This window comes from Panthera pardus, unplaced genomic scaffold (genome assembly GCF_024362965.1).
Source record: "Panthera pardus isolate Hobbes unplaced genomic scaffold, ASM2436296v1 HiC_scaffold_17, whole genome shotgun sequence".
Classification (NCBI taxonomy): domain Eukaryota; kingdom Metazoa; phylum Chordata; class Mammalia; order Carnivora; family Felidae; genus Panthera; species Panthera pardus.
The window spans coordinates 5,511,987-5,524,873 of record NW_026526732.1 but is presented as its reverse complement, the minus strand read 5'-3'; the positions used below and the strand labels follow the sequence as shown (position 1 = coordinate 5,524,873).

Sequence of the window (12,887 nt, the reverse complement as noted above, 5' to 3'; positions counted from 1 at the left end):
GGGGGTGGGGGTTCGAAGTGTTAAACCCCCCACAGAGCCAGGAGGTCCAGGGTTGAGTCTGGGTCCCGAGCCGGTCCTCGGGCCCCTGGCCAGCCCATCCCAGCGGAGTTTGGTGCTTCTACATCTGGCAATCCCAGGCCTCAGTGTTGGTGCGGTGCCTCACCCGAGCCAAAGGGCGGCGTCTACATGCCCACACTCGGCACTGTCCTGATGCCCCCACAGCCCTGTAAGGGGGCACCACCGTTGCCCCATTTTCAGATGAGGACACGGAGGTGCTGGGTGGGTAAGAAGCACGCTAGGCCAAGTTCCAAACTCGGGCAGCCCTGCCCTGGAGTCCACGTCCCGAACCACGATGCCGGCCATTCCCCACGTGGTCTGGGACGAGCAGGACCCTGGGGCCCTTTCAGAGGATGGGTAAGGCCAGGACTGATTTCGTAACAACACTAAGATGCTCTTGACCTTCACCCCTCTTCTCGTAGGAGTGTGCAGTGAAGCCTTCCCGTGGCCGCCCCGGGTGTGGTGACATCATCGCTCTGACAGCTGATGGCAGGTGTGCTTGTGTTCTCGTGTCTTACGAAGTCTCAGCTTTAATTTCTTTTTTTTTTTTTAAAGATTTTTTAAAAGTTCACTTACTTTTGAGAGAGAGAGAGAGGAGAGAGAGAATCGCAAGCAGGCTCCTTGCTGTCAGCCCAGAGCCTGATGTGGGGCTCGATCTCACGAACCATGAGATGATGAGCCGAAATCAAGAGTCAGATGCTTAACTGACTGAGACACCCAGGGGCCCCTTGGCTTTAATTTCTAATAAGTCACTATTGATAGATACAAGCCACTTATGTCTCTTTGGATTTCTCTTTAATTTTTGAGTCTCAAGAGTCCTTAGACAAAGTGGTTGGACATGTGGTCTCTGGACCAGGCACTCCCAGCTGGCTGCATTGCTCCTGCTCTCTGGTCCCCCCTCCCCCTGTCCAGCACCGAAGCCACCCCAGCCCGCCTGTCACAGACCCCCGCTGGGGTGACTTCTCCAGCTCACAGCTGTCATGCCTGTACCATGGCTGATAACTCTCACACTTGATTGGAGCCCAGTTCTCCTCTGGGAGAGAGCTCAGGCATTATCAGAGCAGCATATGTCCACGATGGAGTTCTGGAAAATGGCAGCATTCAACGACAACATCTGCTCCGGATTCTGTGTCGGTTCCAGAAGTGGATCGTTGGCTCTTGTGTTAATTCTCTGAGCCACCCCACTAACTGTCAAATATCTTCTTTATCACTTAAGGTTGTTTGAATAAACAGAAGCTGAACTAATAGGAAAAATTGAACATACACTTCTTGGATTCCCCACTCCATCTGCTTATTATAAGCTACTAATTTACCTTTGGGCCCTGTCAACGGGCAAATCACTAGTCTCCTGCCTGGAACTGCCTGGGCCTTGCTCCCTGAGATCGCCATGCGCACCCCCCCCCCCCTGCCCAAACTGGCCAGAGTCAACATGGCTGATTTCTCATCGGCAGTTTGTTGACTAGCAGTCCCTCAAAAGATATGTCCACATCCCAACCTCAGGAAGCTGTGAATGTGACCTTATTTGGAAAAAGGGTCTTTGCAGATGTAATTAAATGAAGGATCTTGAGATGGGATCATCCTGGCTTACCGGGGTGGGTCCTAAATCCAGTGACAGGTATCCTTCCAAGACATACTCACAGGAAGGACAGAGGGAAGAGGAGAAGGCCATGTGAGGACAGGGGCAGGAGTTGGAGTGGTACAGCCACAAGCCAAGGAGCACCTGAGGCCCCCAGAGCTGGAAGAGGCAGAGAAGAGAATCTCGGTTAGAGGCTGAGGGGGCACAGCCCTGCTCACACCATGAATTTGGACTTTTGCCCTCCAGAACCATGAGAAGCTAGATTTCTATTGTTTTAAACCACTAGGTTGTGGCCATTTGTGACGGCAGCCCTAGAGTCCACCACCTTGGATGGAAAGCCTGTGATCTCAGGACTCCTGCTTGCTGTCTGCCCTCTGATCCCAGGAGGGGCTTCTGGCAGGTTGGCTGTTCCACTGTCTCATCCAACTCACGATGGCCCTGTCCCCTACCTTCCCTACAGCCTGTGGGCAGAGAAGTCTCCTGTGTGTTGTGGGTCAACCGTGTCCGGGTCCCCTGCCTTTGCCCACACTCTGGAGTTGCTAATGATGACCATGGGTCTCCTTGGTCACTAAGACCATTTCAGTGTTTTACTGGCACAAAGATCATGACCTACCTGAGTTTCAGCAAAATGCAAGAGGAATTTATTCTCTAGATGAATGGACCCCAAGGGCCAGAAGCACAGTCAGGTCCTATGGAGGACCAAGAGCGGAGAGTGATGAGCCTTCACAATCCAGGCAGTCACTTGACAGCTTTTCAAAGGTTTCTTCTGTTCTTTTCATTTCTCGCTCTGTATAACCCGGCTCTCCCTGCCTCTGAAATAGCTCAGGAAGGCCACCCACCTGCCTAACATCAGTTCCAGCTTCCCGATTTGCCTCACCTCGGTCAAGGTTGCTGCAGAGAGTGGGCACCTCTAGTTCCAATTCTAAATTCTTGGGAGAGAGAAGTAATTGGGAGAGACCCCTGGCTAAGGCCAAATGGGTAGAACCAGGCCGTCCAAGCATGGCTAATGGGCCCCACTGGAGCAGCGTGGAGGGGTTCTCAGAGAAGAGGCCTAGGGTTTGTTGGTCATTGCTAAGTGGTGAGGGCCCTGGCTCAGGCAGGAGGAGCAGCCCTTGCAAGAAAGGCCACACCAGGGCCCTCTTGCCTTGAACTTGTGCACATGCCCAAGGCTGAGCTTGAGTATGCGCCCTCCATTTGCTCTCTCAGTGTGGCCCTTCCCAGCCCTTCTTTCCAGTTGTCCCCAGGGGACACGTATATAATACATTGCTGTCAAAAACATGACTCCCTCCAGCCCTGTGTGCTTCCAACACCCCCACGCTGAGCTGAGCATCTTTAAGGAAGAGTCTCCACTGCATGTTGGTAACGTGCCCTCCGGTTCGTCCCTCTGGAACGTGTCCGGTTCTTCTCCATCTTTGTCCCACCAGACACGGGTGCTAATGGGGAAAATGCCAAAGTGCTGAACCCACCACACCCTCCCGCATCCCAGGGGCTGGGGACCTCACTTCGGGATGATTACTAAGTACACATGCTAAAGACTCGCTTTCATACCCGCTCCATATACGCACGAAGGAGGTCAGAACTCAGGTCTTGCCTTAGTTGACCAGAGGTCACGGAGGTGGATGTTCCCTGACGGGGACCCTTCAGAAAACGGTGTTCTGTTTTTGTGCATGGGTGTATGTGGGTAGCTAAACATGCAGCAGAAAAATGAGTGTCCAATTTCCAAAGAAGTGAGAGAAGGAAAACTAGTAAATGGGGTAATGGGAAACACCGTGCGGGTGGGACTGGTGAATTCCCACCGCCTGCCGTCGCTGGGGTCATGGCCCGCTGCCCCCGTGTAATGGACTTCGAGAGTGCCTCCCCAGCAAAGGGCAGAGCACCCTGTTAGGTCTGCAAATGAATAATAATGAACCCCAGGCTTAGTCCTGGTTGGATAAGGATAAATAAAATTAAAATTCGGAAATTTGTTTTAAATGGGTTGCTAATTGCTGTTGAGCTTTAAATATTTGAGTTTATTAATTTCTCCCTCACCCCCTGAATTATATTTCAGCAGCAGTCCCCTGTTATTAGGCTATTAAATCAGACATATCAAAAAGGGAAGCATTTATTTATATCTTCAGAGACATGTACATCTAATTAAGACCGTGTTACCGTGCATATTTTAGATCAGGCAAACGCTGTCTGTGATCTCAGCCTCATCGCTCTGAAGGGCCTTCGTGAGTGTTTGGGAGATCTGACTCGAGCTGGATGAGGAAGACGCCCTGTACCTTTCTGAGCAGCGATTTTGTAAGAAACTTCATCCCGAAATAAGTGGCTGCTCCCAGATGTCATAAAGCCCCTTCGTAAGGTTAAAGAATCCAAAATGGCAACTAACAGAAAACAAGAGATTCGGAAACTGGCCGCGCTGCCAGAATGTTCCTGTGTTCATAAAAACAGTGAAACTAGCTCACATTTAGAGAGCACCTACTGGGTGCTCCAAATTCCTAATGAATATGCATTAGCTCATGGAATGCTCACAACAACTCAAGGAGGGAGACAATATTTTTATCTCCATTCTACAGATGAGTAAAACAGAGGTATAAGAAGATTAGGTCATTTGCCTGAGAGGGAGAGGCAGGACTCAACCCAAAGCCTGACTGACTGGAGCCCACGTTTTTTCCCCTTGGTCTCTTTTCACAGTCAAGAAGAATTCATCCAGTCTAGAACTTTCTCAGCCAAGGTGATATCATCCTTCCTCCGACAAGGTGATGAAAATTGGTTTGGGGGTGGGGGTGGGGGGCAAAAATCACATTATTTTAATGTATGAAGCACAGATAAACATATAGTACGTAAAAAAGTGAGCAGTATTTCTGTGATGCTGGAACTTCTCTGGTGAGGGCATTTTGGAAGAAACGTCTGAAAAGACATCTTAGGGGGAAAGTCCATGAAAAAGGTTGAGAAATACTATTGTACAGCAACTGCAGGAATGCCCCCCACCAATTACTCGCTTGTCCTTAGGTACAGCGATAGGGTCACTGGCCTGCACTCCTATGGCTCCTGCTGTTTTATTTTTACAGCTCGGATAGACTGGACGTGAGCTAACACCGCGGGCTTCCTGTAATGGGAGGGACCAAGCACCAGTGTCAGATTGCACATTTCATTTGGCTGGGACAAGTTTCTTATGTGATCAACTTTCGCCAAAAAAACAGTGGACTCCCGTTTCCAAAGGACTATCAAGTTCTGCATGGGAAGACGTTCCAAATCGTGGGATGGTCATTTCATGATCTGGGGGCTTCTTTGGCTCAAGATTCCTGATTCTTTTTCCCATAACGTTGGACAGGAAGCTAGTGAAGGAAGTATGAGTTGGGTTATATCAGAAAGGCTCAGGATTGACTCATAATTCTACCCCTTCCAGTTCATGAGTTCTTGGGCGAGACGTCTATCTCAAAGAATCTCCATTGCTAAAGCCAGATTCTTACTCTATGGCAAGTACTTTACCCATATTTTACTCTAGACTCGTACTGTCCAATATGGAGGCCACTAGTCACATGTAGCTATTTAAAGTTCAATTCATTGAGGGGCTCCTGGGTGTCTCCGCTGGTTCAGCATCTGACTCTTGACTTCGGCTCTGGTCACGATCTCACAGTCCGTGAGTTCGAGCCCCACGTTGGACCTTGTGCTGACAGTGCGGATCCTGCATGAGATTCTCTGTCTCCCTCTCTCTCTCTCTCTGCCCCTCCCCTGCTTGCACTCTCTCTCTCAAAATAAATAAATGAAAGCATTTTTAAAAATTTAAAGAAATTCATTAAAATGAAATAAAGTTCAGTATTTAGTTCTTCAGCCACACTAGCCACATTTCAAGTGCTCAATAGCCACATGTGGTTACCAGTTGGACAATAGAGATGAACAAACATTTCAATTCACCGCAGAAAATTCTACTGGACAGTGTTGTGTTAGAGACAGTAAACACCAAGAAGACAGGACACTGGCCAACAAAGGGCGGTTACTTTTCATTTAACAAATTTTCAGTGACAACCACCTTTGTTCAGGTCTTATTCTAAGCACAAGAAAAGATCTATAATCAAACCAAAGTTTCTACACTTGAGGAAGCTATTATTGCCATTATTTTTACTGCAGGTTTTTGTTATTTCCTAGTGAGTGGGTAATAGAGTGGTAGTGTTTAAAAATATTAGTGAGGAGTCAGAGCAACATGACCTCGATCTGAGCAGAGTGACAGAAGTAAATTTGCTTATTCTCTCTGAGACTTAGTTTCCTCATCTGTAAAATGGGCATACTAATAACTTCGCAGGCTTGCTTTGAAGAGTAAATAAGGAAATGGATGTAGAGGGTTTAATACAATGTCTGGTATGGTAGGTGCTCAATAAATTAGCGCTTTCCTTGTTAAGATAAAAATCTGCTCTAGTTTGTTCTAATCTGGTTTGGTCACATTATAGAGCATGGGGTTTATTGGTTTGTTACTCAGGATCTATTTTAGGACATTCCTAGCGGTAACCTGACAAAATAATACTAAAGACACGCTCAAGGTGCCTCTGGAATCCACTCTTTAGTTCACGTTTGAGAATCCACTGCTCACATAATAATCTTAACAACGTTCTTGTTGGTCTTGGTTGCTGTAATTACAGAATGTCGGAGCTTGAAGAGATCAGGAAAAACATAATTGAATTCGGGTATCGTAAAGGTAAGGAAAAGTGAAATGCTGGGCAGTGATGTGCCCAAGGTCACAGCTCTGCAGAGGCAAACAGACTAGAACGTGAGTCTCTAATCTCTAATCATCCAATACAGCGTGCTCAGCATTTCAGCAAATGTCCTTGGACCCCTGTCTCTGCCTCCCCACAGAAAGTTACAATCAACACTTGACCATCCCTCAGGCAGGAAGTCTCCTCATCTTGGGACAATGAGGTGGCTGTTCACTCAAACTAACACAGCGTTTTGGGGTGCCTGGGTGGCTCAGTCGGTTGAACGTCTGACTTCAGCTCAGGTCATGATCTCACAGTTTGTAGGTTCGAGCCCCACGTCAGGCTCTGTGCTGACAGCTCAGAGCCTGGATGGAGCCTGCTTCGGATTCTGTGTCTCCCTCTTTCTCTGACCCTCTCCTGCTCGTGCTCTGTCTCTCAAAAATAAATAAACACTTAAAGAATTAGATGAAACAAAACAAAACCAAAAAAACTAACACAGCGTTTGAAGCCCAGAGAGTGCTGGAGATGTGCTTGGTGACAGTTGCCCCAACCCCCACAGCAGCCCAGGTGGTTGGTGGCAGAGGGGGAGTTTCACCTTCCCTCGTTTTGGGTGCTGCGGTGTGCATTTATTGTCCCTGCATCACCTCTCGATTCTCTCTCCAAAGCTATAAGGCTGGGGGGGAAGGCACTCCTCCCCACCCCCTTGATGTTGAGGTTCTGAGTGCCAAGAATCATCTACAAGGACATATGTGGGAGTCACTCCTTTGTTCTGGTCACTGTCTGGAAAAGAATCTTGTGCTTTCAGCCATTTTAAGTGACAAGTTCAAATTCTAGATAGAAAGAATTCGTGTTTAAGAGAAATTGCATGTATAAATCTTTGGATACAAAGCAGGGAATATAATCCTCAGCCAGGTATGAACTTGCCCACCAGGAAATGAGGGGTTTTATGAAAGTGATCAGTTTAATCGGTGTGAGTTTGTGAATAAAGGGGTTTTTTTGTGTTTTTTTTTTTTTTTTTTTTTTTTTTTTGTAGAAAGGACTTTTTCTTATTTTCTTGTCCTCCAGAGTCCCAAAATGTTTATACTCCCACGAGAAAACCCAGGGAATGAAAATTACAGTGGACTCTGGATTATTCCTGGGCCACCTGGATGCTTCCAACTCTGGCTCCCAAGGTGGGTCTCCATCCAATTACATAGCTCAGGCAGTGAGGGAGGTGCGCTCTTCCCCTCTTTTCCTGACTTCCCCTCCGGCAGTGGGGTATGGGGAGAAGAGCTGAGCAGAGACAGGGACCTTTTCCCCAGAATTTGTGCATAAGGGGGATTCATCAGCATTTCAAAGCCAAATTAACATAGGAAGAATAATTCAATCGCCAAATGGTTGGATGACTACCCTGTGTGAATTGTGGATGGCCATATGTTTGATTTTTTGTTATAAATGTTTTTCATTTATTATTATTTTTTATATAAGTTAAATTCTTGTATTTATTTCATTAAGTTTATTATTATTTTTTTTTAGTAATCTCCATACCTGACTTGGGGCTTGAGCTCACTACCCCGAGATCAAGAGTTGCACGCTGTTTCAATGGAGTCAATCAGGCATGCCTGTTAAAAAAAATTTTTTTTTAAAGAATTAAACAATTTAGTGGCACCCAGGTGGCTCAGTAAGTTGAGCGTCTGAATCTTGATTTTGGCTCAGGTCATGATCTTAGTATTGTGGGATCGAGCCCCATGTTGGGTTCTGTGCTGATTGTGGAGCCTGCTTGAGATCCTCTCTCCCTCTCCACCTCTGTCCCTCTCCCCTGCTCTCTCTCTCCCTCAAAGAAAAAAGAAAAAGGAATTAAACAATTCATGTGTGAGTAATAGGCACCAATATAGTTTTGCCATTGGATGAGACAAGTAAGCTGTTATAGATCAATGGCATTGTAGGAGTGATCAGATTACGCTCGGGGTTTGAAAAGTCTTCTTTTTTGGTCTCTAGGATATGATTGAATTTGCCAAAGAAAGCCTGGCCTTGCAATTGGATGCTGATTTAGATCATCATAAAGCGCTTGTATTTCCTTTGGAATCTTACAGCATTGGGCATGAACAAAAATGTCCCAACAGGAAGAGGAGGGAGGACAGGAAGTGTATGGATGCTTAGATAAGTATGGAAAGTGTCACAGAATCGCATACTGTCCTGTCCCCTCCACACCCATGGGGCGAGCAAGCAATCACAGACTCATTTGTCCGCACGGTGTGGCTTTCCTCGCTGCCTTAGCATCTTCAGCTGCTAGGGTTTTCCTCTGCACTCCAGGCGGGGTGCTCTGTCTGTGCCGTAGGGCTCCAGAGAAGTGGGGATTGCCTGCAATTTGGAGAAAGGTAACATGACTCAACCTGAAATTGCCTCTGTGTGTATCATGGCTTGTTTGGGGATTAGGAGAACAGAAGAATCGAATTTCTTGCCCATCTGTGAAGAGCTTTTAAGTTAGAGTTAACTTGGAGGATCCCTGGGAACAGATGGAAGGAGCCCGTAGATGAGCCAGCACGCTTCTGCCTGCCGCGTCTCCGGGGGCCTGGCTCCCTCCTGGGCCTGGCCAGCCTGCCAGCACAGCGCCTAGCTGACCTTTGACAGTGTGGTCTGCTGCACTTCGTCCCTCTCTTCATTCTTGGCTCGTTCTGTGGCCCAGCACCGCTCATTTTGGCTCCGCAACTCAGCTCCCAGTTTTCCAATAGTTACTTTAATTTATGACATGGTTTGGACACACTCATTGGCCATGACCTTGGCCCTCAGCCCAGAATATTATTTTCAGCATTTACCCTCCAGCTCTCCCACTGCAGCCTTGGGCAGGAGATGCTCTGTCCTCTCACAGCCCCCGCGGCCCCGGCCCAGGGGCACAGCGGCCAGGGCCGACCTATTCCAGTTCCCACCCCCAGTCCCGGTCAGGTGAGAGGTCCACACGGGAATGGGGCAGACTGGTGAAGTTGGCTGAGGTTGCTGCTGTGTGTCCTACTTTTACAACAACATACCAGATTGCTTTCTCCTGGTGGCACTGAAGGTCACTGCAGTCACCCTGCAAAGTAACCTGGCACTCACTCCGGTTTTACCTTTGGGGAGACAAACATACACACGTAGCGACTTGAGAAGACGCACAAAGCTACGTCTTTGAGAAGCGCCAACGGATACGCTCGGATCACATGTTCATCCAAACAAAGAAGCTCTTCTAAAGAGAGAGGGACAACGGTGTAAGATCTATCCTAGAGCAGTACATTCAACTTGGTCCTGAAGGATACGATGGACATATAGCATGGGTGCGCGGTAAAAACGAAGTGGAGATACATTCCTAGTGGACAGTAGCCACATGAGCCACACAGAGAGGCTGGATCTAGCTGACACACCGGAGCAACGCAAGTACGGGCCGTGAGTCCCCACCGTGGGGCCACAAATGGTGCACACGATGGACCCAACCATCGACAAACAGAAGAGGTCCCTTGGCGGACAAGAATCACCAGAGAAAATTGTTCAGGAGTGGGAAAGTTCTACAAATAGACCCAAGTGGAATAGGGTCTATTCCACTAGTGTGATATCAACGAATTTCTATTTGTGTTGTTACTCTACTGTTGTTTCTTCAGGTGATACTCTAAAACGCAGTCAACTGTGTGCACATGATGAATAATGTATTTTGTAATTTACATTTTTCTAATTGAAAAAATTTCAGGAATAGCCCCAAGTAAATCGCATGCATGATTTAACAGGAGATGAATCAAATTTTAACCATGAAAAAAACTCCAGAAGAGTGCTGTTTCCTAACAAAACAGAGTTAGAGAATGGTTCTAATCCTTGGCTCTGTACTTTCGTGAGGACATACACAAGGGGGGTTTGGATCACAGGCACTGATCAAGTGCATGGGGAGAACCAGCATCAGTGAATCTACCTGTTACTGGTTTAGCACTTGAAACCGCTAAAGGCACATTTAAATCTATTCTGTAATTTGTTCCTCACGTCAAATACAGAAGGGCAGGAGTAGGTTTTGTTTGTCACTTGACAGAAAGCTTCACCCATGAGACTAAGGTCACCTTCACCAGAGAATGGCAAGAAAGGCCATTGCTCGGGCCAGCCTCCTGCACTTTTGTGAGCATTTGCTGCTCTGACTGCTTAGGACCTTGCCTCGTTTCTAGAAACACCACCCCATTTCTTGGGGACAACCGCTTCACTCTGACTCCAACCACCTGGTTCAAACGGGAGCTACCAGTGACATGTTCCCATCCGGGGCCCCTGACCTGAGCTGACTAGCGTCTTTTCTGGGGACTCTTCAACTGGGATCAGGCTTGGGATGAGGAGGTGGGCAATTTTAGTGTAGGTTTTTTTTTTTTTTTCTTCTTATGGCAAAATTGTGAGATGCAGGGGGTGGTGTGGGGGCAGGGGCTGCTGGTGGCCTTGTGTCCTAGCCACGTGTAGGAAGTTTGAGAAAACCAGAAACAGTATGCAGTGAGAAGAGGGAAAGTCTTGCTAGCATTCAAATTTCTGGTTCCAGTGGTTTTTGAGGCCCTGTGGCTTCTTTTCCATGGTTACTTGAGGCTTTCAATAAACATTTTTTTTTTTTATTTGCTTGAACTACTTCAAGTCGAGTTTGTGTCCCTTAAAAACAAACAAACAAACAAACAAAAACAAGGGTCCTAACGAGTAGGTCTGTCCTCCATGATAGTCAGTGCCCTTTGTATTCGCCACGAACCTTTTATGAGTCACATTTGTCTACAAAGAAATATGGCCCAAAGTTAAGTAAGTTGCTCCAAATCTTATGTTGGGTTATTGGTGTAATTAAGTCACTCACCAGTACATGTTATTAGGACCTTATACATCTAATCAATAAAGCTTCATGTGTACTATCTACTTTGATTTCTATGTCAAGTCCTTGAAACAGATTGGAAAACCACTGTGAACCCCAATTTTAGATGAGAAAGCTGACGTTCATAAATGGTAGGGGACGACTTGCCTGCTTTCAGTCAGCGAGTGATGATGGGACAGGCTTGCACCCGTGTCTTCTGATGTAACAGTCAATGTTCCTTACATTGTACATGCATACAGGTACATACTGTATACACATACATGTCTGAACATACATACAACACACATAGACATGGCTGCACAAGAAGGTCCATTTCAATTAAAAAAATGAAAATCAAATACAGCAAAACAACTGTCCTTCTTAGGATTGATTTTTAAAAAGTGTTTTAAGATACCACTGCCCATAATTATTTGTACTTCTATTTTGTGCCAAAACATCAGTCTAGGACCCATCTCGCTCTCCTGTAGATCTAACTGGGATAAAACATTTTCCATTTTCTTGAGACTTGATAAAATATAAATAGCTTGTACTTTGTCTCTCTTGGTTTTGATACCTAATGAAATGTGAAAAAGCAAAAGATGACACATAAAAGAAAAGCAGAAGATAACTAATTTAGAGATTAACATTGGAAAAGCTCCAAAATTAGATCGCGTAATTAGTTCACGGTTTAGAAGTCTTTGGTGGCATTAGATTTATGCAAACAAATTCCATTCACATAGTTTAGGAAGACTGAATGATTTTATAGATGAATCACGTTTAAAATGGAAGATTACATAATCCCTCTTCCTTATTTTCTCTGTTATATCAACTAGTTTGAACAGTCAAGGAAATCCAAGAATGGACCTTAAATCGTTCACTGGAAAAACTGATGGTGGACACTAACATGGCAGAAAGAAGGCTACAACAAAGCTAGATGATAGCACGTCTTTCAAAGGCATAAACATTCCTTGAAGGCAAGCAGCCAAGGTCGGTAGGCTCCGAATTTGATCTGCTCTGGTTTCCATGTCTTTGTGCAATCCTGTACAGGGGTGAAATGAGTAAGACGCCAGTCTGGATCACTGGTTTTTAAGTTGTATTTTTGTTATTGTTGGTTCAGGAAATCCAACATACAAAATGGTCAAATGCCATCATTGTATGGGTCAGGGACGGAAACCCAGAAGCCCAGGGCTCTTTGGTGGTCACTGGCCACGTGCAGCATTTATGACCCAATATTAGCTGCCTTTAACCATATGCTTAAGCATTGATTACGGCAGTACAGTCGTTAACTGAAAACATTACTCAATGGGAATTCTTCCTTAGATTATGAAAACCCAGATTTCAGATTCAGCTATGCAGATCATTCAACAACTAACCAGTATAAACAAACCAGGCAATTGTGTTAAGCACACTCATCAACTATTAAAAAGAAAATGTTTTTTCTTCTCACTGAATTGACTGGTTGTTTGTCAGTATGGCCAAAAGAAGACGATCATTTCATTGTGCGAATACTTCTTGGATAGTTTTTCCCCCATTTACAAACCAGCTTTTTTTTTTTTTTTTTCCCAGATGAGTCAGTACATGTACACACTGTCAGAGGACAGGGGAAGACAGGTCAGGATAGTTTTGAATTTGGCATGTAGCCAATAAACTTTTCACTTCCATTTGGATTTCGGCTCCTCTGGGACACATGTGTCTCCGGGCAGGGCAGTAACAGTTTTCAGTTGGAAAAATATCACGATGTGTACCAGCAGCCTCTCCCCAGCCTTCCCTGAAAACAGCT

The 12,887-nt window shown here is 46.0% G+C and overlaps 1 long non-coding RNA gene across 2 annotated transcripts; it reads right to left on the bottom strand.

The window, feature by feature from the left end:
- Positions 1-991: 991 nt before the first annotated feature.
- LOC109245404 (uncharacterized) lies at positions 992-12,639 on the bottom strand. 2 transcript variants are annotated; one of them, XR_008422822.1, is made up of 3 exons: positions 8,524-12,639; positions 7,834-7,907; positions 992-1,792 (listed from the first exon to the last, which is right to left on the bottom strand). It is a non-coding gene; the product is annotated as an uncharacterized LOC109245404 (long non-coding RNA). The 2 variants fall into 2 exon arrangements; XR_002070861.2 differs by lacking the exon at positions 992-1,792 and adding an exon at positions 3,721-4,724.
- Between the last annotated feature and the right edge of the window lie 248 nt (positions 12,640-12,887).